The following is a 13,260-nucleotide window of genomic DNA, read 5'->3' as shown; positions in this document are numbered from 1 at the left end:
GCCTGTAGCTGGTGAGTATGTCTTATGTAGGTGCATGCCAACACACTAGACATGTAATGGTGATGGTATATTCCATGCGCACATCTAACACACCTACCCTGAATGCATGCTGAACATGCGCATGTATTGTTACTGTGAAATGCACGGTCTCACAGGGGCGACCATGATAGGGTTTGAAAAGGGTATGTCACACACCTGCATGACAACTAACATCCTGTCATTATGGAATGTGTCCAAGGGAGTAACATACTGTTGGTAGACATGGCCTACAGTAGTGACATGTTCTGAACAACACCCATATACAGTGCAACACCTATATACCTGTAGGACAATGCCAGCTGCTGTAGAGATACACTATGGCATAAGGCATTACAGTAGTCCAAATTATCAGCTGGGTCTAGGCTGCAACATGTGGTGTTCAGTGTATGGGACACTGCAAGGTGACACATGTGTAGGGTGTACCTCTCATGCATCTGCATAAAAGCTGAGGGAGGGGGGTCTCAGCATGATGCACCAGTGCACTGCAACAGGGATCATAAGGATGATTGGAATGGCTCTATCTGCATATAGTCAGGTTCAGGACCTGTGTCAACCCTATCCACACTGCAATAGTGACAGCATTGTGTGAACACCATGGGATGTGCACATGAGTAGACCCTGCAATCATTCAGAATAGGGGAACATGTATAGGGTAGACTGAACATACACTGGCAATTGCAGAAGGCCCACACTGGTATACCCCTGCCAAGAGCAGTGACTGGTGTAGTACACACAAGAGCTGTGATAAACCATCATGATAAGGGTGTGCACACATATGCCCACATGGTGTGTATGCATTGCAGTCAGCAGCCGCACACCTAACACAATCTGTTGACACTGCATATGAAAGTACAGGATATATTTTACATATCAGGCTTGTGTACTGCTAAGATATGCATTTCTGTGGTCCCATGGCAGATCAAGGATGTGTGAGTAAAATCAATAAAGGTGTTTACACCCCCCTTAGCCATGGTATGCTCTGATTGTTGTCAGTGTAAGCATTTCTGCAGTGGTCCTACATGGTCTGTTGATGTTGACAGCTGTAAATCAGGCATCAGGCATTCACCAATGACAACAGTCCACATATCATCCCAGGTATGTGTTGCTGAAAGACATAGGGGCTGTGAGAGGTACAGCTGTCATAACTGACACAATACTACACATTCCGCAATGGGTTGTACACCTGTGAGTTGTGCTGCATAGTACATGGCAGGGTGCAGAACAGGTGCACAGCAATACTGTGTACATGGGTGCAGTGGTATCCAGGGGAAGGGGCATCACCTAGTCACAGCACATGCATTATTCACATGTATACTGTTGCTAGCATGGATTGACTATAACTGAACTGCATGCTGTTCTGTACCATTTGTTCTGCATGTTGGCAGATGGGTAATAGGAAGATTGTGTGTACGATCTTTGTGCAACCTCAATGTATGGTGTGTGTGTGTGTGTGTGTGTGTGTGTGTGTGTGTGTGTGTGTGTATCCTGGTGGTTAGATAGATTGCCTGCAGGGTCACTCTGGTGAAGTGCTGGGAAGTAGATGCATGCATGATGCATATTTGCATGTGTGTGTTTGTGTGTGTGGCCATGTATGCACATGTGTGATTGTGGGTTGTTCATACGGCAGTACCCCCCTTTGGGATGATGCAGTACATGGACATGGATGCACATAACACACTGGGAATACCTGTCATGTAATCACAGGACAGTAAATAGTATAATATGGTCTGTAGCATGGAACAGGCATCCAGACGGAAGGTAGACTCCTAGTACACACTTAATATTGCAGTCAGCAGAAAGGTCACCTACAACCCACGTATGCAGCTCTACAGATGCATTGGGGAAGTAATAGTCAACACCAGGGAGTGTATCCAAATATTATAGCGGACACATGATGGGCTGATGGAGCAGCATATCTGGCATGTACTGAGCATTACATACACATGACACACCAGTGGGAGCTATTATGGATACAACATAGTAGCCCACACATTTAGGGGCCATGCACATCATTCCAGCCATACAGAGGGTGTATACCAAATGACAGCACTGAGGCAATGTAAATCCACTACACACAGGTCAGGCAGGTGAAGTAGCAACAGGCCTGGTGTTGTGGCTGCTTGTGTGGGCATTTAGAGGACTGTGATGTTAATGAGTGGTATCAATGTGTGTATGTTAACATGTGTGATGCAGGATGGGGTAACACATGGACATATACGTGGGACTGTCTGTAAAGCCATAGACAGGTAGGTATTCGGAGATATGTGTGTGTGTGTGTGTGTGTGTGTGTGTGTGTGTGTGTGTGTGTACTGTTAGGCAATGCTGTACAGGTTTTAAAGTGTATTTATTGTTTTCCCCCACAGATGGCGAGGTGGTTCAGGGTCCCTCCTGCATCCAATTTGATGTAGGTTGTCCATACAGACACCGATGATGATGATGATAATGTTGAGGCACAGGTGGGGTTGTCAGGGGCCAACACTGCACCAACATTTCATAGGTTCACAGGTTGGTACTAGGCTATCTGCCCTAAGGCCTATGCAAGTCTAGCCATAACAATTCCCTGGAAATTTCTTTCCACAATATTTACTTCTCTGGGCCCCTGTCTAGCAGGGCGAATGACATGATCCCCAGGGTGAATTTCCTATCTCCCATCCAGTCATCAAGGTTCCTTTTGAAGAGGGCCAATGAGGCGCTCTGCTTGACATGTATGGGCAGTCTATTCCAGAGTATGGGGAGTCTCTGGGTCAGGAACCTATCCCTCCAGCATGTTTTGTTCATTGTGATGATAAGGTTTAGATCCCTGGAGCGTGTGGCTCTGAGGGATTGGGATTTCTTTAAGTGGAACATGTCCAACAGCTCAGGGTTTGACATGGCCTTGTATGTTAAGCAGAGATCGCCTCTGAGTAGACAATATGAAACAGAGTATAGCTGGAGTTTTTTTAGATGGTCAGCATATGGAATCTGCTTTAGGCCTGTGATTCTTATCCTTTTTAGCCACCCCACCCCCGCACATAGTTACAGTGCCTATACACACCCCATCACCAGTGGCTATATCAGAGGGACAGCTGGAGTTCAGTGGCAGTGCACAGGAAAGTGTGGTAACCGTGCCTAATGTGTCTGGTCGCAGTGGGCATAGCCAGATGTCCAGCAGGCTGCCACATAGGCAGATGTCCCAGGGTGCGCATGGTAGGGCCACTGGACATCATGACCCTGGCATAGGCAACATAGCTGCAACCAGCAGAAGCATATTTCAGGCTATAATGGCAGCGGAGGCACATATTGAGCGTTACACCAGACAGGGCCTTAGCCTGTAGAGGGCTACTCTTGCATCTGTAAGTGACAACCTCGGTAAACTGTCAGGTGCCATCCGTGCTTCTACCAACCAAGCGAATAGACGGCATGATGAAATGATGACCCTCATCAGCAGTGGTGTATCTGTGCTTCAACATGTGGTGGGGATGCGTCGACGCCCATGTGGACGTGGACCAGTAACACCAAGAACTGGCAGTCAATGTGGGCATGCTAGGGCACCAGGTGGCTCCTGTATTAGCAGTAGCAGCCCCTGCAGTGAGGGGGGGTGGGCTGTCCACACCACACTTCAGCAGAATATGTGCATGTTGTCCTGGCCAGTCCCAGGAGGGACCTGGTACCAGAGGACAAATGTCATCAGCAGGTGAGAGTAGCACATCAACGCCTGCACCTGGGCATGTCCGCAGAACCCCTGGCAGACACAGTTCACGTGTCCGGGGCCGGAGGCAGTGAACTGCACACCCTGCCAAGTATGGTCTGCAGCTGTCCATAAACACTTGTGTAGGGCCATCACAAGGCAGAACTGTGTGAATGCATACCCACACACTATGCAAACACACCTAGAGCAACCTCATACCTACACACACCACATCAATTTAACCAGCTCCCCAGAGTACACCCCTCACCCACACACTTAGTGTCAAATCTATGGCCCACCCTTGGCCTCTGGCAAACCAACACCACACCCTGTGCATATGATGTTACCTGTGCCACATCCCTGTCATCCATACCATCGATGCAGGGACAGGCTGATATGGTTCTGATGCACATAGTGACTGTATAACAATGTTCCACAGTCCTGCAGTGTAACATGTTGTAGGGAGTAGAGTGTGAGGCATATTTGGCAGGTAGTGTAGCCATCCAGCAATGATGGCTTCTAGCTGTTAGTAATACTGCTTGGTTGTGGTCTCTAAAATGTTATCCATGTGTGTTGTAGGTGTACATGTGGCAGCATGAGGATTGTCTGCAGTCATATTCCACAACGGGGTATGTTAATATGTTGACACCATGGCAGTCACATATCTGGGGTACAGTCGAACACATTTCACAGGTTACTATACTGTGTATTGCCTGTGCCACATGGACAAGTGGCCCACTGAAGCTTGTATACCCTGCAACCTGATGTAGACCCATACACATACACGCACCCTGTTACTTGCCAAAACTGGGACTAGACTACTACCTAGCAATGTCGTGATACTGATGTGTGTGGCTTACATTGCACAAAAACTGCCTTAACCACTCTGTATCTGACAGCCCTTGTTCTGCCCAGTAACAAAATAAACAGCCCTTGAACTCAGGACCCTTTACACTGAAGTCACAGCACTTAACCACTACGCCATGACCACTGGGGAAACTACTGTTGTTTTACCAATAAAGCTGTCATTACACATATTGAGTACTATTGAACAATTGCCTTTACTTCCTCGATTATGTAGTCCTTGTTATTAATATGACTGTTGCATCACATATCTTGTTTTATCATAATGTACACATAGCAGATACATACGGTGAGATACATGTGGGAGGGGTATACACAACCATAAATTTTACTCATTACAGGAATATGGTTGTATACATATCATAGGTCATTAGATGTCTACATGTACATACACATGTATACTCATACATATGTCTGTATACACATCTGTATAGTGCTATATATATATGGCCATGTGTACATCTCTTCATATGCATACATATCTATACATATATGTATATATACATATGTATACACACACATATATATATATATATATATATATATATATATATATGTATATGTACATATATATATATGTGATATATGTGTATATAGCTATATATGTATGCATATCCTATGTGTACAGATATGTCTAGTTATGTTTGTATATATTTAATAAATATATATATATATATATATATATATATATATATATATATATATATATATATATATATATATATATATATATATATATATATATATTCTGATATACCTACTACTGTTGATATATCTGTAGATATCCCATGCATATATGTGCATATGTATCACTATCTGTTTATGTGTAGACATATATCGGTCTGCATATGTTTATATCTCGTGTGTATATGTATATCTTTGTACACATATATATATATATATATATATATATATATATATATATATATATATATATATATTTACCCATCTATATATGTCACTATGTATATGTGCAATCATATATAGAGATATCTGGATAATTATATGTACATATATTTTCACCATATGTCCTGGGCACGGAGTGCAGCCTTACCCCAGCCCCTATAGTCCAAACTTTGTAGTGCAAGGGGATGTCAGGTATGTATAGCATGTATATTAGTAGACTATTGCTACTATAATTGGGATTGTCTTCACAGACATGGTGTGTGTGGGAGATCACATCTGCTTTCCACATGTGTGCCATTGGCTAATGACAGACATCCTAAGGACATCAGGGTAAAGTACCACTGCTAGCACATAATGCCGCTGTGGACTGCAACAGAGATATTGGCCAATATATGTGGACATTCTGAAACACTCTGTACAGTCCAGAGGTATACACAGAACCCCTTAGTGCAAAACATGTGTACTATGCCTGACAATATGGATGTTAACAGCCATGTAGATGGGTTCATAGGTTACGCTAACTAACTTTGTGGGCCATTTTAAGCCTAGCCATTTACACCATCTGAGAATCAAACTCTGGACCTTGTGTTTGTAAGGTAAACACCTTAACCATTATGCCAGCCTCCCACCGTAAAACACACAATGACTGGTATACATATGCCACCATAGGTTATGCATTTACACAACCCTGTGTGGCCTGACACATAATAACCACTGGTACAGGGGTGCAATGGCCACATACTACCCACTAGATTTTACATACACCTGTACAGCGTCCCACTTCTCTGTCCGACATACATTACTATTAAGGAAGGCCCGGCAGCAGTACATCTGACAAGTATCTGCACATGACATCTTACTGGGTAAGTGCACTAAGCTACTAGGCATGTAACAATGCACTGTGCAGGCTACAGGCAGACTGGCTCAATACTAGCCTACATCTCCTATGGGGGAATATACATGTACCTTCATATATAGCAGGCTCAGCAGGCATGTCACAGCACAGGGTAAGATACACCTGTGTGAAAGTGCATAACCGCAACCAATGTGAACACAGCCGCAGCCACATATGGTAAGCTAGTATAATATTACAGTATATGGACTATCTGTTCACACCATCCTCATATGTGCCACTCACAGACTAACCCTACATATACTAGGCTGCTACATGGTTTGGTCTGTTGGCTGTCTGTGGTATGGGACATGTGTGTATATGGCCCTACAAACATGTAAGCCAATACGGTAACATACAGTGGAGCATCATGTAACATCAGATAGGACGGGACCTATAACAATGACATCTACCACAGTCTGTACTCAGGCTAAAGTACATATTAACAATACACACACTGTCAACATTCACCATATGTGCACAGACCTCAGTACTCTACAAACAACCACAGAATGTCCAAGTTATGTCATCAAATATAACCCCTACTGTACATAATGTGTAGCAGTCTGATATCTCACTGGCTTGTTATCAGATATGATGACACTAATCATGGTGTACAGCACATTTACACCTCTTAATGCACGACATATGTACAATAGTTGACAGAGTTGTGGTTGGAAGCACATACACAGGGCCAATATTGACATGTTACTGTGATAACCTCATACATTTACTGTTGTAACAGGATTTGCTGCAACATATGTCCTATGAGGGATATAAAGTCAATAACTGTCACGGCTTTCACCATCTACAGACTGCAATCCTCACACTACCTTCTGAAGTTCACAGATACATGCTGTGTGGGTAACACATATAACCAAGGGCACAACACACTGCCCAGTCTGCAGATGACCCTACAGATGGGGATTCCTCATATACATAGAAATGACATGGCAGGTATTAAAACATGTAGGAGTATCAATGATGAGGTGAAACTACCCCCCACTGCTATCAATGGATACACAGAAATTCTAACAAGTACTCTGTGGAGACACAGCCACAACTTTCAGTTGAGTTAATAGTTAATATTCAGTGAGAAGCACAAATAAATAAATTAAATGCAGAGCTATATGAAAAAGAGCAGATAAAAGTCTACTTAAATTCACTTATACGTCCAGTTGATTTCAAGTAGATTTTAGCCAGAGCAAAGCTCCAAATTGTGTTGCAGTTATTACTAGGTTTTTATATAAAACAGTTATATATAATAGATGCTCATTTATCTGGATTAAAATGTTTAATGTTGTTGTTGCTCTTTTGGCTTTTCCTGGTTAGGGGTCGCCACAGTGGAACTCCAGTCCGCTAATGATTGGCAGTTGTTTTTTTCTATGGAGTCGAGTTGCTAGCCCGATGCTCAACCTTCAACGAAGGCACACCCATTCAACACATGTCTTTCGAACACCCACTCGACCGTGGGGAGAACATGCAGATTCCACACAGAAGGCACTCCAAACCCAAGCTGAGAATCGAACGGGAGAACCTCTTGCTGTGAGGCAACAATGCTACAGCTGCACCACCGCGGAAGTCGGTTAAAAATGTTTAATAATATATCAGATTGGTTTTGCTCATACACATGATTTGAGCTATTTACTTTCTTAGGAATTGGATCTCCAGTTATATCCCAATTCCTTTAAAATGTTTCAAAATGTGTAATTTACTTAGTAATGTTCCTGTTGTTAATAAGCTATTCTAGTTATTAATGCATATCCTCTACATCAGTTGAAATTTTTAAGTTGAATTTATGTAGTCTCTATAAACTGTGTTATTTAAAGTTTCTATTTCTAATATCTATATATGTTCATATAAACAAGTCAATGAAAAGTTTCAATGATCTATCATTCCGGTATATACAATGTTACTGTTAGCTTAAACTGTTCTTTCTAGTTCTACAGATATGATACCAAGAAGTCCTTAATGAAATCTTGACACATACTAAGAAATAAGTGTATAAATTGCATAATTTCTTTTATAATACATAGTTATACAGATGAGTTTAACTTTGGTTTTGAAAGTTTTAATATATACATATATATATATATATATATATATATATATGGGTCTACCTGACAACACCGACACATCACAACACCGACAACGAAATCACCGACACCACATAACCGACAGTTCACAAACACGAAACCTCACATGCCCGACAAACCATAATACCGACAATCAACAAACAAAACAAATCCCCTGTCCAAAAAGCACACACACAACACAAGAACACCAAAATCCTTACAAACTCACACTAAACCTCACATACACAACTATCTACAACCTTAACCCAAACCCTAACCCTAAGGTCCGTCACTATCGCACACTCACCTAACCCGCGCCCTAACCCTAACTCACTTAACCCACCCCTAACCCAAAGACTATCACTACCGCACACTTACCTAACCCGTGCCCTAACCCTAACTCACTTAACCCACCCCTATCCCTACAGACCATCAATATCGCACACTTACCTGACTTGCACCCTAACGTCCGTCACTACCGCATACTTACACAGCCTTTTCCCATGTTGGTGTTCTCAACGTCGGTGTTTTCATCCGTCGGTCTTCTCAGTTGTCGATCTTCTGGCGTCGGTGTTCTCAGTGTCGGCGTTCTAAGCTGTCGATGTTGTCAGGTAGACCCATATATATATATATATATATATATATATATATATATATATATATATATATATATATATATATATATGACATTAGGTGGTAGCTAAAGTTCTGCTGTTATAGTTATAGAGGTAACTCGAGTAGTTGTAACTACTCAAATTCAGAGTTTATAACTCCAGGCTGGGTGCGAAGTTCAATCTAACATTATTTTATTTGATTATTGTTACAGTATGATTACAGTTCTGACATTCACATCATATCTCATAATCACATTTTTATTTCTAATAAAAATTAAAGTCCCACATATTCTTACAGATTATTCACAAATGAAAGCCTTGATTAATTTAACATCTATAGGAGGAAATAGCTTACTAATCTGTATAAAAAAATGTTAAATTAAACATATTTTGCCTTATGCTATATATGTCAAATGGCAACCTTGAGAGGGATCTGCCTAAATATTAATAGGTTAAATAACCCATGTAAGAGGAGAAGTTTAAACAGATATCTTAACCTGCATAGATCTAACCCAATATTTCTTCAAGAAACTCATCTTCTTAAAAAATACATAGATAAACTAGAAATTAACAAGTACATTACTTTAGTAAGCTCGGAACATACACAGAAAAAAAGGGGGGGTAGCTATCCTGTGGAACAAATCCATAACTATTCCCAAAAATATTAAGACATACAAGGATGATAAGGGAATGTTTTGAATGGTTACAGTACAGATTAATAAAGAGATTTTTACATTTATCAACATATATTGGCTACCAGGCATAGGTATTATCACAGTGAAACAGCATTTCAATTAAATAGTACTCCACTCTAAAGGAGACATCATATTAGCCGGTGATTTTAATTGTACTCTATATGATAATGATACTACTACCCTTGGAAAGAGGAAAATTACAGCTAGTGCAGAACATCTAAAAGACTTTATTAACTTGCATTAATAATCAAGCTGATACTAAGTCACTACCATATACTTTTTTTACCAACAGACAAAAGTCTTACTCTAGAATAGAGTTCTCATCTCTAACCAACTTGTAAAAGATTTATCTAAATTTATGGTCATTTCCTGCCCAATATCGGACCATAATTCTTTCACTTTTGAATGTATGGTAAATGTAACACACAATACCCAGATTAAAAGAATTCCTGCCTACTTAACTCAACTAAAAGACTTCAAAGAATTTATAAATAAGGAGACAGAAAACTTCCTAGAAATAAACACTACACCAGATATTTTGATTTTTATATACATATATATATATATATATATATAGGATGCTCTGAAATCATATCTATATGGGCAAAGAATAATATGGTATAATAATAAAAGGAAAATATGGGACAAAGATCTTCTAGACATACAGAATAAGATAGACATGTTTAAGCTCAATAGTAAGGGATATATCACAAATAAAAATATCAAAGAAGAAATAAATAACTTAAAAAAAAAGTACAAAGAAATTTTAAATCACAAAATCAAAATAACACTAGAGAAATATAAATTCCTGACATAATTAATAAATCCCAAATATTTAAATAAACTTAGAAATAAAACAAAAAAACTTAACAAACGAAATCATATCAAAGAGATTTTTTTCCTCAGGGGAAAAATGTTTCTAATTTATCAGAAATTCTAGATGAGTTTAAAGATTACTTTCATAAAATAAACAATGACAAAGTTAATATGGACCCAAAAGATAAAATAAAGAAATTCATTACCACATACATGGACAAAAAACATAATAAACAACAGAATGAGTCATTGGATAGGAGCATCTCATATACAGACATTGTCACTCAAATAAACAAACTCAAGTTAAACAAAGCACCATGTATTAATGGTATAATTCCTGAGATTTACAAAATATTCTCTAAAAATGTCCACACATTAATATATAATGTTTTCCTGGCAGCTCAGACTGACTGTACTATCCCCCCATCTTGGAAATACACTTTTATCTCACCAGTTCTGAAATCCAGTAAAAACCCTACAAGATGCTCATCATATAGACCCATCTCACTGCTCAATGTTGACTACAAGATGTTTATGAACATATTTGATGACAGATTAAAGACAAGTCTTCCAAACATTATTGACATAGATCAAACAGGCTTTATTATACATATAAATACTTTTGACAACATAAGAAGAACATTAACTTTAATAGATTATGCAAATAAAAATAAGAAGGATCTGACACTAATTAGCCTTGACATAAACTCAGCCTTTGGCTCTGTGTGCTGGGACTACTTGTTTATCTTGCTGAGGTGTACAAAATTCTCTGATGCATTCGTAAATCTGATTGAAAATCTATATAAAGGAGCACTGGCATACATAAAAATCGGCACACGTCTCTCAAAAGGTACCCATATTGAAAGGAACTAAACAGGGATGTCCACTCTCCCCTTTATTATTTACTCTAATAATGGAGCCCTGAGCCAATTTAATTAGAAACAATAATGACATAGAAAGATTTAAAATAAATGAAAATACAGTAACTAAAATCCAGCTTTTCACTGATGATGTATTGATTACATCAACAGGATATAACTCTTCTATACAGTCATTATTTGACACAATGGCAGACTATGAAAATCTCAGGTCTGACGTTTAATGAAGAAAAAACAAAGATTCTGACAATACATTTAGGAAAAAATATTTTTAAAAAAGCTTATCATAATTATATACCCAATTCAGGTCATATAACTTATCTAGGAATTATCTTAACAAGAGATATTAAATCAATTATTCAATATAACTATAATAAATGTCTTGAAAACATACAAACCCTGTTTAAAAGTTGGAATAATATCCTATTTTCCATTGAAGAAATACTTACAATTTAAAAATGATTATATTCCCAAAGATATTATATGTAATACAATCAAATACTACTCCCACCTACCAAAACAATCATTAAAAAATTCAACACATTAATATTGAAATTCTTTTGGGCACCTTATAGACCTAGATTGGCATTAAGGACACATATCAATAATTGGTCTCAAGGAGATATAGCTTTTCCTGATTTTGATCTATACTCTATATCTTCTGTTATCAAAACTGTAGCTCTACTAATTGATAATTCATATGTTGTGAAGTGGAAAAAAATATTGGGAATTAATAGGCATTGAATTAACTAGTATACCACTAACACACAAAAATATTATTATAAATAATGCCATATTATGGATACTCAAAGAATTTTGCACTGTACCCATAACACTGAGACACACATCAAATTATCCAATAGATATTATTATTACTTTTTGTAACTTTATATGTAAACATCCAAATATAAGGAATGGATCTTCATTTTATTTCCCATAACTTATACACAAGGCATACTCTTACAAGGCATACTCTTATCATCTAACCCTGATAACACTTTTAATATTCAGGCAAAATAATTTAATGTACTGGCATCAGATGCTGCAGGATAATAAAGTTAACAATCTAGATTTTTTACCTCAAGAATTTGATTTGGATGAAACTTGTTGGTTAGAGATGCAGGCTTTCAGACAATATATTTCTAATAAACTAGACTTGATAACACCAATAACTAAAGAATCTGTTCCAATACTGATAGATCACATGATACTAAATCTACAACAGAAGGTTTCAGATAAAGGCAAGCTTTTTCACATACACAAAATTATTAGAGATGAAACCATCAACTGTCCAGAAAATTACTGGAACTATTTCAATTCCATAAATAGAGAACCCCCAGAACAAGATAAAAGTGATATACTGGAATCAGCTTCTAAAACAACTTCCTCAATTAAATGGAAACTTTATGCCTGGAAATTCTAACACAGGTCCTTCTACACTTCTCTAATAATGAGCAACATTAATAAAAAAGGTAAAATATGTAAGAGATGTATCACAGAAATAAATGCTACCTGGGCACATATGTTCCATGATTGTATAAAACTGAAGGAGTATTGGACATCAATTAACAATTTTCTACAGGCTCTTTTTACAGATAATTTTACAATATCTAAATCAGTAATCCTCTTCAATACTCCCATACGAAAATGTGTTAAAAAGGTTAAACTTCCCTATTATGGTCAATTCTAGCAGTGACTAGAACGATTATAACTAGAAATTGGATATCAGATACCCCTCCTTCTTTTAATGAGTTTAAAAATGTTTTGATAGAGGTATGTCAAATGGAACTAATGACTATTACATCAAGAACTTC

This window comes from Protopterus annectens, chromosome 2.part1, assembly GCF_019279795.1.
Source record: "Protopterus annectens isolate FY-2018-M chromosome 2.part1, PAN1.0, whole genome shotgun sequence".
In the NCBI taxonomy this organism is placed as follows: Eukaryota; Metazoa; Chordata; order Ceratodontiformes; family Protopteridae; genus Protopterus; species Protopterus annectens.
Note: the sequence above shows the minus strand (reverse complement) of the source record.